Here is a 19,391-nt window from a genome sequence, read left to right on the forward strand (position 1 = left end):
TATTTAAAATTGGAATCTCCATATATACTTCCCAACCTGTTTTCCCAACCTCATTCCTGTTTCTTGTTCTCTTCAGCACTCAGTACACACACACACACACACGCACACACACGCTCATGCACACACACGTACATTTATTGTCTGTCTCTTTGAAAGCAAAGATTTTCTTCCAACTTTTAAGTGAAAAATTTCAAACACATAGAAAAGCATAACTAATAGTACAATAAACACCTGTTACAACCTCTACCTATATTCAACTATTATCGACATGTTGCCGTATTTGAAGTCAGAGAAGTTTTTGTGTTTTTTTCACTGCTATCTCCCTAGGACCTAGAAGAAATGCCGGGCCCCTAGGAGTTGCTCAATAAATGTTTGTCAAATGAATTAATGAAGGCTGTGCTTTCAGAGACCTCTGCTCCAGGAGTCCTTGGCCCTTTCCTGTGAGAGAGCAAGCTGACGCTCCAGACGCCTTTGTGGAAATAGTACCCCGCCTAGGAGCATGCAGCTTGCCCCAGCTGTTTGCCAAGCTGTGTGCCCCAGGGGCTTTGTCCTCCCTGGAGGGACAACTTTTTCTGATTTGCACAAAGATACAGGATGGGCTAGTGGCAGTCTTCCTGGGGTGGAGGTTTCCTCCAGCTGTACAGAAGCACTTCTGTCTTGCCCCAGGCTGTGTTCTCTCTCTGTGCTATTTATTCCAGGCTGTAGCCCCAATAACTAGCACAGTCCTGGTACCTAACATACACTTGGGATGTCTTTGTTGAACAGGAGAATGGTGAGTGTGGTCATCGGCCGTTATGACCTCAGATCCCTTCTTTGCCCTTCCCCTGCTCTGTTCTGTTTGGCAGGGGGCTGCATTTCTCGGGCCTCTGCTCAGTCCACTTCAGCTGCATTCAGTCAATGGGAGACACTGGCAGGAGACTGAGTGGCAGACAGGAGGAAGGGAGAAGCTGGGGTATTCCTTCCCCTCTCTCTCTGCCTTGGGTGGGTGGTGTCTCTGGCAGAGGGTGCATCTGGTCTGGCCCCTGGGCTCTGTCCCCACCTACTCCCTTTGTCCCTCTCATCCTAGGTACAGTAGTGGCTTCCTCAGTTGCTCATATTGGGACTGTCTTCTTTTCTCCTAGTGCTCTTTATGTGTATCCATCACCTTTGTAACTAATTTCCTACCTGGAGTGGAGTTTGGTTTTCTACCTAGACTCTGATTGATGCAGTAGTGTGATCAGGTGACCAGTAATACCCAAAATATGTAACTTGCTGACCAGTTGGTGCAGGTGACCTGCGACTGGGTGGAGAATACACAGTTGGTGCCCACCTTGGTCCTTTCAGACCAGTTCTGTGTGCTCATCCCCCAGCTTCTATGTGCTTTATTTCTCCCAGCTCCCATTCTTCTGAGGACAGTCCCTCAGCTACTGGAGTCACTTCGCTGTTTGGGCAAGGAACTGGAAGTGCCTGGGAATTGATGCCCCTCCCGGGTGGCCTGTAGATGATGACTGACTCAGGAGTGTGAAGGCCCTGATTTCAAGACTGAACAAACCCAGGTGTAATTTTTTTCTTTTTCTTGTTTATTGTGGTAATATATACTTAGCATAAAAGTTACTATTTTAATCATTTTTAAGCAGACAGTTTAGTGGCATTAAGTCCATGAACAATATTGTGGAACTGTCACCACCATCTATTTCCAGAACTTTGTCATCGTCCAAAACTGAAATTCTGAACCCATTAAATAACACACCGTTCCTTCTTCCCCAGCCCCTGGTAACGTCTGTTTCACTTTCTGTCTCTATGAAATTGCCTATCCTGGGTATCTCACGTAAGTGGATTCATAGAACACTTGTTGAAGTCATTCTTGCTCTAGAGTCCCCCTGGGATCGGGCTGCACTCACTTGGTTCTTCCCTACCATACTCAGCCGGTCTATCAACCAGTTTCTCCTGGGAGCACTTTCTTAACAAATCATATAAATATTATATATACTTTTTTTTTTTTCCAAAACTGGTTTGTACAAAAACCAACCCAGAGAACGGCAGAGCGTTTTCCCATGTTGAAACACATTGAAGAATACCATTTTAACACCCAAAGAGTTTCTCCTTCACCAACCTCCTGTTGATGGGCGTCAAATTTATAGCCAATGTTCCCCATTATAAACGGTGATTTGATGAATGTCCTTCCGTATAATTATTTCCTAGGACAAGTCCCTGGAGGCAGGATTATGTGTCAAAGAGTATGAACATTTTGAAGTTTTGATATATAGCACCCAACCGCCCTCCCAAAAGATTGGATCAATTCCATTCACAGAAAAGAAGAGTGTCTGTTTTTATCTCCACGTTTGCCCTTTGCCCACACTGAGTATTATCGTTTTTAAAGCTCTTTACCAATTTCATAGAAAAAAAATCTTGTTTTGATGGCTTTTCTTTGATTACCAGTGGGCTCTCTTTCATTGCTTTTCTCCTCACTCTCATTGGAACGAGAATTTTGCACTGATTTCCACACTTACGCCAACATTTTTAGTTAATTTGTCAAGTGTATGTCTTTTCTCTCTCAGTAGGTAGTAATTGATGGACACAGAACTTCCACAATGTATCTTCTGACCTTATCCAAGTTTCTTTTGGTCGCAAGTAGAAACACCATCTCACACTATCCAATAAAAGAAATTTATTAAGGATGCAAGAGTGTTGGAAAGCTGTCAACAGCAAAGCCATCCTCTCTCTCTCTCTCTCTGTCTCTCCTTCATATTTCTCATTCTGCCAATCAGCTTTCTCATGCTCATGGTGGAAAATGGCAGTCCCTTCCATCACCTTGGTTCCAGTAACTCACAGAGATTAATTGGCTCTTTCCGAATTCCAATCCCAAATTCCTGAGGGGCCCAGCTAGGGTCTGGAGTCCATCTCGGGCCGGTCATGCTGCTGACACTGTGTGGTTCTCCTCACAACATTCTCCTCTCCTCCTCAGGTACCTGGACAGCAGTCCCAGCCAGGCTTTACCCTGGTACAAACTGTCCCTTGGCTTGTGGCTTTGTCCACAGCTGCCCTGCCACCCGTTGAGTAGTGTCACATGGTCTAGAATCTCCTCTCTCCCTAGGCCAGGCTAAGACACAGCCTGAAGCCTCAGTCTCACCACTGCAAGGAGCCTTTTCACAGACCCTGATAAGACCTTGATTCAGGGGAAGGCAGGACTGTCCCCTAGAGAAGAATCTGGGACGGGTCAAGGCATATTTGCATCCGCAGGCCAGCTGAAAGGGCAGGTTACAAATCTATGAGATTATTTTCCCTATGGGGTCAGAATGTCGTAGCATTAATCACAAACTCCTGAGTAGGTGGCATGGACTGGCCACTCCCTGATACTGAAGTGCCAGGAGCATCAAGCTTGAGGGCTCCTGTCCCAAATACTCTTCTGATAATTACTTGCCAGATTTGAATGGCTAGAATTTGGCTGGGCTCCTCTCAAGGACCTTGTTTACAGCTTGGGGTGAAGGGAGTTCTCCTGTGTAGTCCATCAAAAGATGAATGGAGGGGCCGGCCCGGTGGCACAGTGGTTAAGTTTGCATGTTCCACTTCTCAGCAGCCTGGAGTTTGCCGATTCGGATCCCGGGTGCAGACATGGCACCGATTGGCAAAAAGCCATGCTGTGGTAGGTGTCCCACGTATAAAGTAGACAACGACGGGCATGGACGTTGGCTCAGGGCCAGTCTTCCTCAGCAAAAAGAGGAGGATTGGCAGTAGTTAGCTCAGGGCTAGTCTTCCTCAAAAAAAAAAAAAAAAAAGATAAATAGATAAACACAGTGTAGTCTATCCATACAGTGGACTATTATTCAGCCATTAAAAGGAATGGAGTACTGTACTGACACATGCTACAACATGGAGGAACTTTGAAACCATTATGCTAAGTGAGAGAAGCCAGACACAAAAGGCCACATATTGTATGATTCCATTTAGAAGAAATGTCCAGGTAAGGCAAATCTATAGAGACAGAAAACAGATTAGTGGTTGTTTGGGGGGGTGGGGAGGAAGTAGGATGGTGATAGTTAAAGGGCTGGGGGGTTCTTTTTGTGGCAGTGAAAATATTCTAGAGCCTGGCTCCATGGCCAAGTGTTTAAAGTTCCAAGCACTCTGCTTCGATAGCCTCGGTTCACGGGTTCAGATCCCTGGCACGGACCTGCTCCACTCACCAGCCATGCTGTGGAGGTGTCCCACATACAAAAAAAAATAGAGGAGGACTGGCATAGATGTTAGCTCAGGGCTGATCTTCCTCAGCAAAAAAAAAGGAGGATTGGCAGTGGGTGTTAGCTCAGGGTGAATCTTCCTAAGCAAAAAAAGAAAGAAAGAAAGAAAATATTCTAAAACTGACTGTGGTGATGGTTGCACAGCTCTGTCAACAGACTAAAGATCATTGACCTGTATACTTTAAATGGATGAATTGTGTGGCCTGAGAATGCTCTCTCACTAAAGTTTTAAGAAGTTTCCTATGCAGGATGAGCGCCCTCTAGGGGCCCTCAAGTGTCCAGAGCGGATCACAGGCCACTTTTATTTTTTTGAGACTTCAGTTGAATTAAGTCAGAGAAATGACTAAAGAGAGTAACATAAACTGTGGCAAATGTTTAAATTTTTATTGAAGTGCAAAATATATATAGAAATGTAGAAATTTTTGCAAACGAAACACATCCTTCTTGTCAAGACTGACAGTCTCTGGGACGCTCTGGGGAACGATGCCAAAAGTCTAAATTTGAATCCCCTCATATATACGAGGCCACTTCTGAGTGACTCTGTAGGGCCCCTCTTTTCCCCTCCTTTCCCTCCTTCTTTCCTAATCTTTAGGGTTATACCATCAGTGAGGTGGCTATTTCTATTTAAATTTAAGGTAAATAAAAACAAAAATTCAATTCCTCAGTTGCACTAGCAACATTGCAAGTATTCACTAGGCATATGTGGCAACTGGCTACCGTATGGGACAGCGCAGATACAGAACATTTCCTTTATCATAGAAAGTTCTACTGGACCGCGGTGCTTTCAGAGGAAGAGCTTCTGTCCCTTCCTTGGAAAGGCTTTTTTTTTTTTTTTCCTCCAGGAAGATTAGCCCTGAGCTAACATCTACCGCCAATCCCCCTCTTTTTGCTGAGGAAGACTGGCCCTGAGCTAACATCTTTGCCCATCTTGCTCCACTTTATATGTGAGACGCCTACCACAGCATGGATTACCATGTCCACACCCGGGATCCAAACCAGTGAACCCGGGGCCACCAAAGGGGAACGTGTGCACTTAACCTCTGCACCACCGAGCCGGCTCCTTGAAAAGTTTCTTTTGATATCTCTCTCAAACCTCTTTTTCTTTCTTTTCTTTTTTTTTAAAATTGGTCAGCAAAATGCTCTGTCAGAACCCAGCATAATGTCTGCAAGGCTAAGCCAGTGGAAATTACAGTGTTGGAAAATAGTTGTTAGGCAAAGGAATAGAGTTAATAAATCATCCCGACGAAAAATGCACAGCCCCACTAGCAATTAAAGAAATGAAAGTTAAAATAACCCTGCCATACCATTACATACCGTCTAGACTAGGAAAAATGTGTAAAAATTATGGACTGTGATATTGGCAACACTGTGGGGGAAAGAGGCACCATTACATACTGCTAGCCATCCCGGCAGTTAGGTAAATCTTCACGAAGAACCATTTCGAACTATAGTACAGAAACTATAAAACTATTCCACTTAATGACGACTATTTAATAGACAGCTGGTATGAGACATAGTACTTGGTACTTTACATACTTTAAAAAAAAATGTTCTTTTCACAACCCTATGAGGTAAGTTGGTATCCTTATCCTCATTCCAAAAATCAGCAAACCCTTAGGTTCACAGAAGTAAAAGGGGAAGGAAGCGGCTGAGTCAGGATTCAATCTCGGACCTCTTGACCCAGGAAGACCTGCCCAGAGGACCCCACATCGCTTGGCATTTCAGAGAACTGCCTCCAAGGGAAGGGTGCCGATGGCGCGAGGCAGGAAATTTATGCAAAAACATACGTTAACGTAATTTATTACAGTGACTACAAAAGGAAAAACTGAAAAACGCACAAGGGAGACAGTGTGAGTTCGGCCTGGCACACAGGAGGCTCTCAATAAATGTTTAACTTTTAAAAAGAAATTGGTGAAAAAGGGCTCTGGCGCTTTAAAAGTCACGGGGGGTTAGGAGAGAAAGGAAGCGGATTACGAAGCTGACGCAAAAAGCCTCTTGCCTCATTTAAATGAGCATGCGTAAAGGCTTCCTTCGTCGCGTTCCTGCACTCAGTGCGCGTGCGCTGCCTGAACCCTGAGGAGGCTCTCGGCTCCGCCCGCCTATTTAGGTGGGCGGAGATAGTCGCGTGAGTTCGGTGGGCCTGCATTCTCCCGCGCAATTAGCCAGCCCCGCCCCTTTTTGCGCATGCGCGTACATCAGCGCCGGACCGGGAGATTGTTGAATGGCTCCTGGAGTTGCGCCTGCGCTCCCGACGCCCCTGCCGGAAGTGGGCGGAATCTTGTTCCAAAGGCGAAAGGGCGGAGGGAGAAGGCGCGTCGAAGGCGCGTGTAGCTCAGTGGGAGGCTGAATTTGGAAACTGTCCCGGATGCCCTGCTGCAAAATTCTAAACCTAGATGTTTAAAGACCAGAATACGATCACAGAGAACTTACTTTTCGATTTTAAAAAGATTTTATAAGATTGTTCTTGTTTACAAGTGTGTTAAAGGTTTTAGGGAGAGGGAAGATTGTCCCTAAGTTTTCTTTTTCCCCATGAATTCTTACATTTCTGGAAGACGTCAAGACTCAATAAAGAAACATTTGAATGACGCCTGTGTGCCCAGGTTGAAAACAAGTATAATAAAAAACCAAAATAGAGGACAGCTTCTCGCGCACATAAAGGTATGTCCTAGTCAAGAAATCAATAGGAGGATACATTAAATGAGAGCCAGAAAAAAGTCTGCAAACAATCAAGAGTAATTTTGTGTCATAAATATATAAATGCTTTGGAAGCCCCTCGTGTCAGTTCTTCAACTTTATTCCATAAACGTTTGTGGCAAGCATATTATGTTTTATATATGTACACTGTGCTGGATACTGGAGATTCAAAGATGAATATAATGCGGCCCCTGCCCTTGAAAAGTTCACACTCAGAGAGGAAGGACCGTGGGGTTCAGGTGTAGGAAAAGCCTGGCAGGGTCTTGGAGCAGCAATGACAGTATAAAGCGACGCTCGAGGCTGTCTTGACTAAAACGGAAGAATGCGATGAAATACCTGGGAGATGGTGTCCTAAAACATGGTATGATAGACTGGGAGTGACGAGGTCTGGATGGCAAGCTGAGGAAGTTTGGGTCCAAATCCAGTGTCCAGAACCATTGTGTTTTCTTGAACTTGCTTTGATGGCAGAGGACGGGGCAGAAGGTGACTTAGATCACAGTGACCTGGTTAAGGGACAAACTGGGAAAACTGTCTAAGACAGTCTCAAGCTGGCGGGCAGTAAAACCTCCTTGCCAAGAGTTATGAATCCTAATCAAGGATCCGAACAATGGAAAGGAGAGGTGGTTCTCAGGTATCCTGAGGAAGTTGCTCAGATATTCTGTGGAGCTAGGGTGAAAAGCTTTTCCCTTTTGGGTAGCCACCATCTCCCTAAACTATTTTCTCTTGGAGAAATAGGATCCTAGAAGGGTCCTAAGTCAAGAATGGACCTGATGCTGTAAAAAGAATGAACTGGTTCACACGTACCTCACAAAGAACACCGAAAAATAATGAAAAAGCAAACAAGGAAATTTTAAATGGACTTAAAATAGACCAGTTAGTACAATCCTCCTCACAGGGGAGTCACACAGGGCCTCATGCTCAGAACGGCCTTGTGCTTGATTTCATGTTCTGCTGTCACCATTTTGAAATTCCTAATAATTTTTAAATAAGGGATCCTATATTTTTATTTTGCACTGGGGCCCACAGTTTATGTAGCTGGCTCTGCCTGCCTCCTCCGACTTTTGTCTCTCTCTTTGTGTTTTTTCCCTGTCTTTCGTAGTCCTACTCTTTCTCCTCTTCCTCTCTCCTCCCTTCTTCTATTTTTCCTTCTTTTCCTCCTATTTTCCTTCCTTGGCTTCTTCCCACTCCTTTAAGGCTCTGTTTAAGTATGTGGTGGCCTTGTAAGCCTCAAAACATGTTCCTGTTATTGGTTGAATTGTCTTCCTCCAAACGATGTTGAAGTCCTAACCCCCAGTACCTATAAATGTGACCTTATTCGGAAATAGGGTCTTTGCAGATGATCAAGTTAAGATGAGGTCATTAGGGTGTATTCTGATCCAATATGAGTGGTTTTCTTATGAAAAGGGGAAATCTGGACGCAGAGACAGAGACAGAGGAGAATGCCAAGTGAGACTGGAATGATGCTGCCACAAGCCAAGGAATGCCAAAGGTTGCCAGCAAACACCAGAAGCTGGGAGAGAGACGTGGAACAGACCCTCCCTCAGAGCCTCCAGAAGGAGCCACCCCTTCTGACTCCGTGATTTCAGATTTCCAGCCTCCAGAGCTGTGAAACAATAAATTTCTGTTTTTTAAGCCAACCAGTTTGTGGCACTTTGTTACGGCAGCCCTGGAAAACCAGCACAGTTCCCAATACATCCTTAATGAATACTTGTTGAATAAACAGATGGATGAATAAAGGACAATTTTATTGTCTCTGGTTCTTCAAAAGATGACAAAAGAGGTATCAAGATAATGACTTTGTTCAACCTCTCAAGTCTGGTGAGTGGTTGAAAAACTGGCCCCCTCCCCAACCTCCTTCATTTTCTCCCTTGATATAATCTCTGTATTTGATACGCACTTTGTCCTGTATCTCAGACGTGTCCTGGGCCATGATAATAGGGGCCGGTAGAGTGGGTGGCTATAGTCCCCTGTGGTGGACACTATTGGTTGCTACTGAAATTCAACACCAACCCCGCCGCCCCCTTCCTCCTTGATGGCAGATCTCCAAACGTGTTAGCTTCCCTTTTGTCTGGGGAAAGCGACTCCGCTTCCTCACAGCCAGGAGGTGAATTATAATTGCGCAACCTTTTCTGTAAAGATAACAACTAGTTTTTGGCTTTGCAGGCCGAACATTCTCTGTTGCACACATATACATATATCTGGCAACAGTAACTACATTCTAAAAGGTGAGATCAAATGGAGATTGTGTTGCAAATAATATGGATCTCATTCATTGCTCAAAATGCTAGGCCCTGTCTTGGTTCGTTCAGGTGGCTATAACGAGATACCACAGACCGGGAGGCTAATGAAGAAGAAATTGATTTCTCACAGTTCTGGGGGCTGGAAGCCTGAGATCAGGGGGCCAGCATGGTCGGGGGAGGGCCGTCTTCCAGGTTGCAGACTTGTGGTATTCTTACATGCAGAAGGGGCTGGGGAGCTCTGTGGGGTCTCTTTTATAAAATCACCAATCTCATTCATGAGGGCTCCACCCTCATGACCTAATCGCCTCGCAAAGGCCCTACTTCCTGGCACCATCACACTGGGTGTTAGGGTTCCAACTTGTGAATGGGGGTGAGGGGTGGGCAATATTTAGACAATAGTAGCCTCTAAATATAAGTCATTAAAAAGGAAAATCTCATGATCCTATGTACCATTCCAAAGAAGGGTTCCATATGACAAATCTAGTCCCATATCGCAGACTGTATCAGTTCGCTTGTGCAGTAAAACAAACAGCAGCCTATTCTGGGGGCAGACGGCGATAAACATCCCTTTAGCTCCCTCAGTGGTGGGTTGGTTGATGTAGGCCGGCCTGGGCCGGGGCAGCTCTCTACCAAGCGTCTCTCATCCTCCGTCTGGGATCAGTGCATTATCAGGAATATTTTCCTCACTGCAATGACAGAAGTGCAAGAGAGCAGATCTGTTCATTTATGTGCTTTTAAAATCTTTGGTAATGTTGGCCAAAACAAGCTACACGGCCAAATCCCAAATGAAGAAATAGGACATACACTGGCCTGTGGAGTATACAGTGCTCTGTTGATCTCATTACAATGAGTCGTTTGCAACAGAATTTTCCATGCAAGATACTCTCTCAGGTGCCCAGCTGTGGTGTGATGCAAAGAAACCACCTGAGCTACAAGCACCTGCACCGTAATTTCCTGGATGATCTGGATAGCTACGCCTCTCTGAGTCTCAGTCTCCTCATCTCTCAAATACACAATAGTGATATTTACCTCTCAGGATTGTTACGATAAATGAAATACTATTTGTAAAAGCATATTGTAAACAGTTAACAACTATTCACGTTGAAGATGTGTGGAAAATGTAGAAATGGTGATGTTTGCGCTGCTGTCAAACAGTGGAGAACTGAGAGGCGCTGAGCAGATGGTAAATTCTTTAAAGTGCTTTTCCTGGCAAGTGGCACTTATCTCCCCATTTCAAATAGCCCAATAGCAGCTTTCGTGAAAACCCACTTGGATTTTTTTTTAAACCGCCAACCATATGAAATACACTTTTCAAAGGTAATTCAAAAACAGGGAAGAATTGAACTCTTAGGGAGCATGAACTGCGTTGGAAGACAGTTTGGCCTGCTCTGGTAGAGTTGAAGACAGGAGTAAGCTTACGCCTGGGGGTTGACTCCTGGTTACATACCAGGATGATGTGCACGAAGGCCCATTGCTGCATTGGTCTTCGAATCCCCCACAGGAAATGACCCGAATGTGTATTGATGACGGCATGAGTGCTTTTCACACAATAGAATGTCTCAGCAGTGAAAACAAAGGAATTATAGTCACATGCAGCATGGATGAATCTTAACAATACCGAGCGCAAGAAGGCAGCATCAAAACCAACCAACCAACAAAGTATAATTTCACTTATAAAAATTCCAAGCAAGGAAAAACAAATCTATGTTACTTAGGGACGCAAAGATAAGTGGTAAAACTACAGGCAAAACAAAGAAATTACCATAAAAATTAGGATTGTGGTTACCTTTGGGGGAAAAAGGGCGTTGCGATTGGGAGTGAGCATGTGCGGGGCTTCTGGCGGCTGGCGATCTTCTACTTCTTGACCTGGGTGGTAGTTACATGGGTGTTCACCTCATAATTCTTTCTTACACTGTACTTAATGATTTTTGCACTTTCCAGTATGCATACTCAGCAAGTAAAAATTTTCTTTCCCTCCTTCCTTCACTCTTTTGAAATTTCCTAAAATAGAAAGCAGGAAAAAAATCAAGCTATGTGTAACATGATGCTTTCGTCTTTCCATTCCATATTCGAGGCCTCTTTTCCCTTGTTAGGGACCCTGATGGTGGGGTGCAGGGGGGCAGACGGCAGCCTCCAAACCCTTCAACTGAAAGATGAGATTTGGAGCTTTGTTTCATCATAAAAAAATTCTATGAGGTAGAAATAATTGGGAAGTCTTGTGTTGTTAACAGGATATAGCCTTTCCTTTGATCATCTCCCAAGATCTTTTGTGTCATGCAACATTTAACACTACATATACTGCGTATGAACGGGAGCCCTCTCTAGGTTTTCTCATTATTGTAATCCCAGTGCCTAGCATGACACATAGCAGGCACTCAAAATTATGTATTATTTACAACAACTTTATTAAGATGTATCACCTACCATAAAATTCACTCTTTAAGTGCACAGTTTGGTGGTTTTTAGTATGTTCACAGAGTTGTGCAACCATCACCACTATCTCATCCCAGAACGTTTTCATAACTTCAGAAAGAAACCTCGGACCCATTAGCAGTCGCTCTCCCTTCCTCCTCATCCTCATTCCCTAACAACCGCTAATCTACTTCTGTCTCTATGGATCTGCCTATTCTGGACATTTCATATAAGTGGAATCATACAGTATATGATCTTATTTGACTGACTAATGTAGCATAATGTTTTCAGGGTTCTTCCGTGTGGCAGCATGCATCAGTACGTCATTCTGCTTTATGGCTGGATAACATTCCATTGTACGGTATATCACATTTTGTTTGTCCATTCACCAGTTGACAGACATTTGGGTTGTTTCCACTTTTTGGTTACTGTGAATAACGCTACGATGAACAGATCAACGTTCGTGTACAAAGTTTTGTGTGGACATATGTTGTCTTTTGTCTTGGTACTACACCTAGGAGTGGAATTGCTGGGTCAGATGGTAACTTCATGACTTTTGGAGGAACCGCCAGACTGTTTTCCAAAGTGGCTGCACCATTTTACATTCCCACCAATAATATATGAGGGTTTTAATTTGTCCATGTCTTCACCAACGTTTGTAATGGTCTGTCTTTTTAAATTTAGCCATTCTAGTTGGTGTGAAGTTCTATCTCATCACAGTTTGATTTGTATTCCCTAATGACTAATGATGTTGAACTCAATATACATTTGTTGAAAGCAGCAATAACCATGTAAATTTCCAGACTAAACAGCGACACCAAAATTTTCACATATTATTTTTTTAAATTAATATCTTAGTTGTTTTCTGGTTATAAAAGTAGTACATGCTCAAATGATTACCCCCAAAATCAGGATAGTGGTTACCTTAGCGGAGAGCAGGGGAGAAATTTATGATCAGGGAAGAGGGGCGTGGTGTTATCCAGGGTGATGGCAATCTTATTCTTGACCTGGGTCTCAGTTACACAGATTTTCTTTATAATTATTATTTAAGCTATGCATAAAAATTTTACGCACTTTTCTGATAGGTTATATGTCACAATAAAAAGGTAATATATCCTCATTGTTGAAAATTTGGAAATCAAATATTTTGTTTTATTAATGACGAAGAGCGTTGAAATATTTCTCTGCGAGTGATAGTTTTTCAAACGAAAGCAAAAGTGTTAAATCTGATTGAACACACCTTTTGCCTTTTGTTGGAAGAAACAGAAATTCTGAGAAGTTGCCAGCAGGTGGCGCAATGAAACAAGATTTAATCCCGCAGCCTAAGGATAAAACTAAAACAAAAACACAAAAAGCAGCTAACACTTCACTTGGTCGTGGGAAAACATTTTGGTTAATTTCCCACTACACTACAATCTTCCTCCGATATCTGCCTCCATACAAAGGACTGGTAATATGGCTTCACTGGGGAATTGTCAGAGCTAATTCTTCAAATGCATCAAACAAAGAGAAAAACAGAAAGACACTCAATGTTTTCTCCCTGTTTATTGACAGAAGTCCTTCAAAATAATAGAGTTGGGGCCAGCCCGGTGGCATAGGGGTTCAGTCTGTGCACTGCACTCCAGTGGCCCCAGGTTTGAGGGTTTGGATCCCAGGCACAGACTTACACACTGCTCATCAAGCCATGCTGTGGCAGCATCCCACATACAAAATAGAGGAAGATTGGCACAGACATTAGCTCAGGGACAATATTCCTCAGCAAAAAGAGGAGGGTTGGATGGGGCCAGCCCAGTGGTGTAGTGGTTAAGTTCACACACTCTGCTTCAGGGACCAGGATTTGCTGGTTCGGATCCCTAGCACGGATGTAGCACCACTTATCAAGCCATGCTATGGCAAGTGTCCTACATATAAGGTAGAGGAAGATGGGCACAGATGTTAGCTCAGGGTCAGTCTTCCTCAGAAAAAAGAGAAGGATTGGTGGTAAATGTTAGCTCAGTGCTAATCTTCCTCAAAAAAAAAAGAGGAGGATGGGCAACAGATGTTAGCTCAGGGCCAATCTTCCTCACCAAAAAAATAAATAAATAAATAGTAGGGTTGGCTGGGACCCAGGATATAGGGCTTTTTGTGTCTGCAACAAATGAGGACAGCAACGGTGTCTAGTAATAAATACATTCCTCAAATATTTTTAGGTGGCTTTTGAGATGAATTAGGAAGTATTCAGTCTCTAAGCGTTTATCAAGCACTTTCTTCCACTCATATCTGGTTGATAATTGCCATTGGAGGTTGGGGAAATTTTCATTATTTAAAAAAGACATTTAATTGGGACAGCAAGCCAAAAAAAGGATCAACATGCTTATCATCCTATTCATCAAGATACATTTATTTGGGGTGAGGCTGGCATTAGGATTGGGGAGAGGAGGGTGGTGGCAAAGAGAGATTGGTTACAAGTGAGGAGGAATGATCAGCTAAGTAAATATACTAAGGATAATGGGAGCTGGGTTTCTCACCGTTGGAGAAGGGAGTTGTGAATATGGAAAAAGGAGAAAACTAGAATGAACCCTTTGGATTGGAATTGGATATTGGTGTGAAGTCATGGTTTTCAACATTTATAGGGAGAGTTATAAATAAAGGTGTAAATGTGTACAAATATTTACATACATACATAAATATAGTCCCTAGATCTGTCCCCTGAGAGAGCTGGCAGTAGTGACATCCCATAGTGATGAACACACATATCTAGTACCCAGAACCTGGTTTCTAAATACCATTTCCACTGAAAGGAATCAGGACTACTTGGAGAAATGGCTGATTCCAGAGTCGGACGAGGGAAAGTGTACGACGTGCTCGGAACATCTTTTTGTCCCGAAAAGTAAGGAAATGCTGAAAGAATGATGGAGACATGTCAAAAGGATACAGAAGTCAGCTAAAAGTGGATCTCAGTCTGTGAGAACTTGAGCATCAAAATAAATAGTTATAGTAATGGATCATAACTCATTGACTAAAATATGGAAACGTGAGTTCATGCTAATATAAATAAATGGAAAGTTTGATGGAGAGCAGAATATTTACATAGAGTGCCTTCCATAAAATATTTACAAATTGCAAACAGAATCAAAGTAACTTCACGGTGGAGGAGCTGAGAAAAACACTGCTTTAATCAAGCAAAGTGAACGTCATCAGTAGTGGGACAAATGGCAATTCTGTACCACCCGACGAGCTGCAGTGAGAAGAACGCAGCATCACCTCCATGGCAGTCGTAACAAAGACACCTGCCCTCGATGTAATCATGAGGACGGATGAAGCAAACCCTAATTGAGGATAATTCTACAAAGTAACCATCCTATCCTCTTCAGAAATATCAAGACAAGGAAGATGAAGAAAGATTGAGGAACTATTCCATATGAAAGGAGACTAAAGAGAGATGACAACTAAATGCACCAGATCATCCTCGATTGGATCGTTTTGCCATAAAGGATGCTATTGGCACAAGTGGAAAACTTGAATGGGGTCTCAGGATTAGAGGGCAGTAATGCCTCAGTGTTAGTTTCTTGATTTTGGTGATTGTACTTTGGCTGATTAGGAGAATGTTCTTGATTGTAGGAAATGCTCACTAAAGTATTCAGGAGTGATGGGGCATTGGATCAGCAATTTACTCTTAAAGGGGTCTGAAAAAAAGTCATTTGTACCATATTGTAACTTTTCTTTAAGTTTGAGATTTTGAATAAGTAAAAAATATAATCAACTCACAGAGTGGGAGAAAATATTTGCAAACCATATATATGATAAGGGACTTGTATGCAGAATATATAAAGAACTCTTGCAACTCAACAATAATAAGGGAAATAACCCAATTTAAAAATGGACAAAGCATTTGAATACACATTTCTCCAAAAGAAGATAGACAAACAGCCAATAAACACATGAAAAGATACTCCACATTCTTAGCCATTAGGAAAACACAAAATCAAAATGACAGTGAGATACACTTCACACAAAGCCACAAGGCTAAAATGAGAACCTCAGACAATAACAAGTGTTGACAAGGATGTGGAGAAATTGAAACCTTCATACATTGCTGGTGAGGGTGTAAAATGGTTGTACTCACTTTGGAAAACAGTTTGGCAGTTCCTCAAAGTGTTAAACGCAGAGTTACCATCTGATCCAGCAATTCCATTCTTAAGTATAATACCAAGAGAATAGAAAAAATAAGTCTACACAAAAACTTGTACACGACTGTTCATAGCAGCATTATTCATAATGGCCAAAAAGTGGAAACAACCCAAATTTCTATCAACTGATGAATGGATAAATAAAATGTGTGGTTCCAGTTTGAGTCTGAAGGTCTGAGAACCAGGAGAACTGATGGTGAAGGTTCTAGTTCAAGTTCAATGGCCTGGGAACCAGGAGAGCTGATGCTGTCAATCCCAGTCCAAGGACAGGAGAAGACCGATATCCCAGAGTAAGCAGTTGGCGGAGAGAGCGCCTGAAGCCTCCCTTCCTCTATCTTTTTGTTCTGTTCAGACCCTCGGCTGATTGGATGAGGCCCCCCTACGATGGGGACGACAATCTGCTTTACTCAGTCTACCACTTCAACTAATCTACTCTGGAAACACCCTCACAGGCACACCCAGAGTAGCGTTTAACCAGATAGCTGGGCATTGAGCAGCCCAGTCAAGCTCACACATAAAATTAACCATCAGAATATCTCAATAAAGCTACTGTTAAAAATACGCATATTAGGGGTCAGCCCGGTGGCGCAGGGGTTAAGTGCACACATTCCGCTTCGGCAGCCGGGGTTCGCCGGTTCGGATCCCGGGTGCGGACATGGCACCGCTTGGCAAGCCATGCTGTGGCAGGTGTCCCACATATAAAGTAGAGGAAGATGAGCACAGATGTTAGCTCAGGGCCAGTCTTCCTCAGCAAAAAGAGGAGGATTGGCAGTAGTTAGCTCAGGGCTAATCTTCCTCAAAAAAAAAAAAATAACACATATTACTCTTCAAAACTGTCAAGGTCGTGACAAAGAAAGAAAGACTGAGATACGATCACATACCGAGCAGACTATGGAGATTGACGCCTAAATGCAATGTCAGGTTGAATCCTGGGACAGAAAAAGGACGTCAATGGAAAAACCGGTAAAATCTGAACAAAGTCTGGAGTTTAGCTTATAGCAATATACCAATATTAATTTCTTAGTTTTGATAAAGGTGGCATGGCTATGAAAATTGCCAACATCAGGGGAAGCTGGGTGAAGTGCATATGGGAACTCTCTGTACTATCCTCGCAGCTTTGTTTGTAAATCTAAAAGCATCCCCAAACAAAATGCTTATTTTTTTAAACCCAAATATATAAAGTCTGTGCTTTCTGGTGCTTACATACGGTCAGGCACTTTATCTACATCATTGCACTGAATCCTCACGACAGTCCTACGAGAGCAACTCCCAGTTTACAGAGATGCTGAATTAGGTACTGAGAGACACATTCAGCAGGTGGCAGAGCTGGGGTTTGAACTCAGGTCTGTCTGACTGGGCCAAATAAATCACACAGCCCCACGCAGCCAGGACTTTCAGCCCCAGGTAAGTCCAGCAATGCAAATAACTGAATAAAGAAATTTTGATACCTGAAGAATAGACATTAAACAAATGAAATTTAATAGATACTACTTGCTGTTTATATTATAAACCCATCCATAAAAAGACAGGGGTTTAAAATTTCTAACAAACACTGGAAGAACAATTTAGGGGGAAAAATTCCACCAATTTATGTGACAGAGTATTTCTGTTCTACTAAATACACCCAATCTTTTTCAGGGAACACAAGTGATCATATAACTTTAATCAGTATATACACATTATTGTGGGCTCTGCTTTCTTATTTAACATGATTTTTTGGTTTTTTTGAGGACGATTAGCCCTGAGCTAACATCTGCCACCAATCTTCCTCTTTTCTTTTTTCTTGCTGAGGAAGACTGGCCCTGAGCTAACATCGTGCCCATCTTCCTCTACTTTATATGTGAGATTCCTACCACAACTTGGCTTGACAAGGGGTGTGTAGGTCCGCACCCGGGATCTGAACTGGTGAACCCCGGGCCACTGAGGCAGAACGTGTGAACTTAACTGCTGTGCCACAGGGCCAGCCCCAACTTAAAGTGATTTAATATACCTGTTTACAGGCATCCATTTAGTTCCCATAATGATCATTTTAACAGCCATATAGTATTACATGAAATAGACAGACTATAGCTTGTTTCACTGCTTCCCTGTTGTGGGGCATTTGGGATGTTTCCAGTGTGTGGCTGATCTGGAAAGTGCTGCAATAAACATCTTTGTCCAAATTGCTTGCTACACTCTTTGGGACTATTTTGAGCATTTGTGGGAAGCAGATGAAGGAAAACTCTCTGGAATTTTCCCTTCTCCTAGGACAGGTGCTCTTTCTTTAGAATTGGCTCTTGGCATCCTGCAATGTGTAACACAGCTGCCGTCCAGCAGCTGGATGATCTCTTGGGTAAGTTCCTTCCCATCTCTGCACCTTGGACTCTTGCTATTTGAAGTGGGGCCTTCAGACCAGTAGTATTGGCTGCGACTTGGAGAATGACAGGGTCTCAGGCCCTCCCTAGAACCTACTGAATCAGAATCTGCATTTCAACCAGCTCTCCAGGAGCTGGTTCATGAGCACATTAAAAGTTGGAGAAACCACACCTTAGGGAACTTACCTCTCAAATAGGCATAATAAAGGTCTTTCCTCATAAGGTCGTTGTGAGGCCTTAATGCATTAATCTGTATACATAAAGCATATAGAAGAGTGCCAGGCACATAGTGAGTGCTATGTGTTTGCTACTTTTATGACTCTCCCATGTGGTTGAGCAAATTCTCAGGCTCACACGTCCCTAAGTCGGGTGCCTTAAAGAGAACAAATAGGGGAGATTTTCCCCTGGTGGTGTGGGCAGGAGGGTGGAGAGGACAACCTTGCAACAGGCTTTCTCACTCATCATGATCAAAGTCCCTAAGAAGAGCCAGATCCAGCCCCAGGGAGCTGATGAGCGATCTTAAAGTGCTATGGGTGGGAACCGGGAGACGGTGGCAGCCAGGTAAGATCTGATACTTCTGGCACCTGAGTGGCTACACTGATGGGGATGGCCAGCCCAAGGTATCTACATAAAGGCTTGTGAATAATGCACATGGAGTCCTGACCGCACAGAGAGAACAATCCCTTAGATTTGCAACCTGACTGTTGGCCAGCCTGCCGATAAGGCGCACCTGCCCAGATCCTCCTGGGGCCAGGGCCAGCCTCTCCTGACCCCGGGCAGCCTAGGATAGATGGACCTGCTTGGAATAAGCAACTGCAAGTAGAGGTGAAGGGGCAGCCTCTTCTCAAACCCTCTGCTTGGTGACACTTTATTCATCCTTCAAGGCTTTGTTTTCTTTTTGATTCTAATAACCTCAATTAAATAAACCATTTTCTGTTTTTCCACCAGTTGAGTGGTTTATCCGGTTTTGCAATCTCCATGAGACCTCATATCAGGAGTCTCACATTCAAATATCTCCAAGGACCACAGGTTACATACATATACGAAGCAGGCTAGGGTGACAATTGAGCTTGGTGGGGACTGAGGCAACTGGCAAGCTCCATGTGAAGGGACATCTGTTCGTCTATTCCAGCCCATTGCCATGCAGGCATGTGAGCCAGTGGGACCGGACCTTTCCAGTTTTCAAGAGAAAGTAAAAGTCTGGATTTTTTTAATGTAAAATCATCTTTTTTTTTTTTAACAATTTTTTTTTAAAGGTTGGCCCTGATCTAACATCTGTTGCCAATCTTTTTTTTCTTCTTCTCCCCA

This window comes from Equus caballus, chromosome 8 (assembly GCF_041296265.1).
Source record: "Equus caballus isolate H_3958 breed thoroughbred chromosome 8, TB-T2T, whole genome shotgun sequence".
NCBI classification, from domain to species: domain Eukaryota; kingdom Metazoa; phylum Chordata; class Mammalia; order Perissodactyla; family Equidae; genus Equus; species Equus caballus.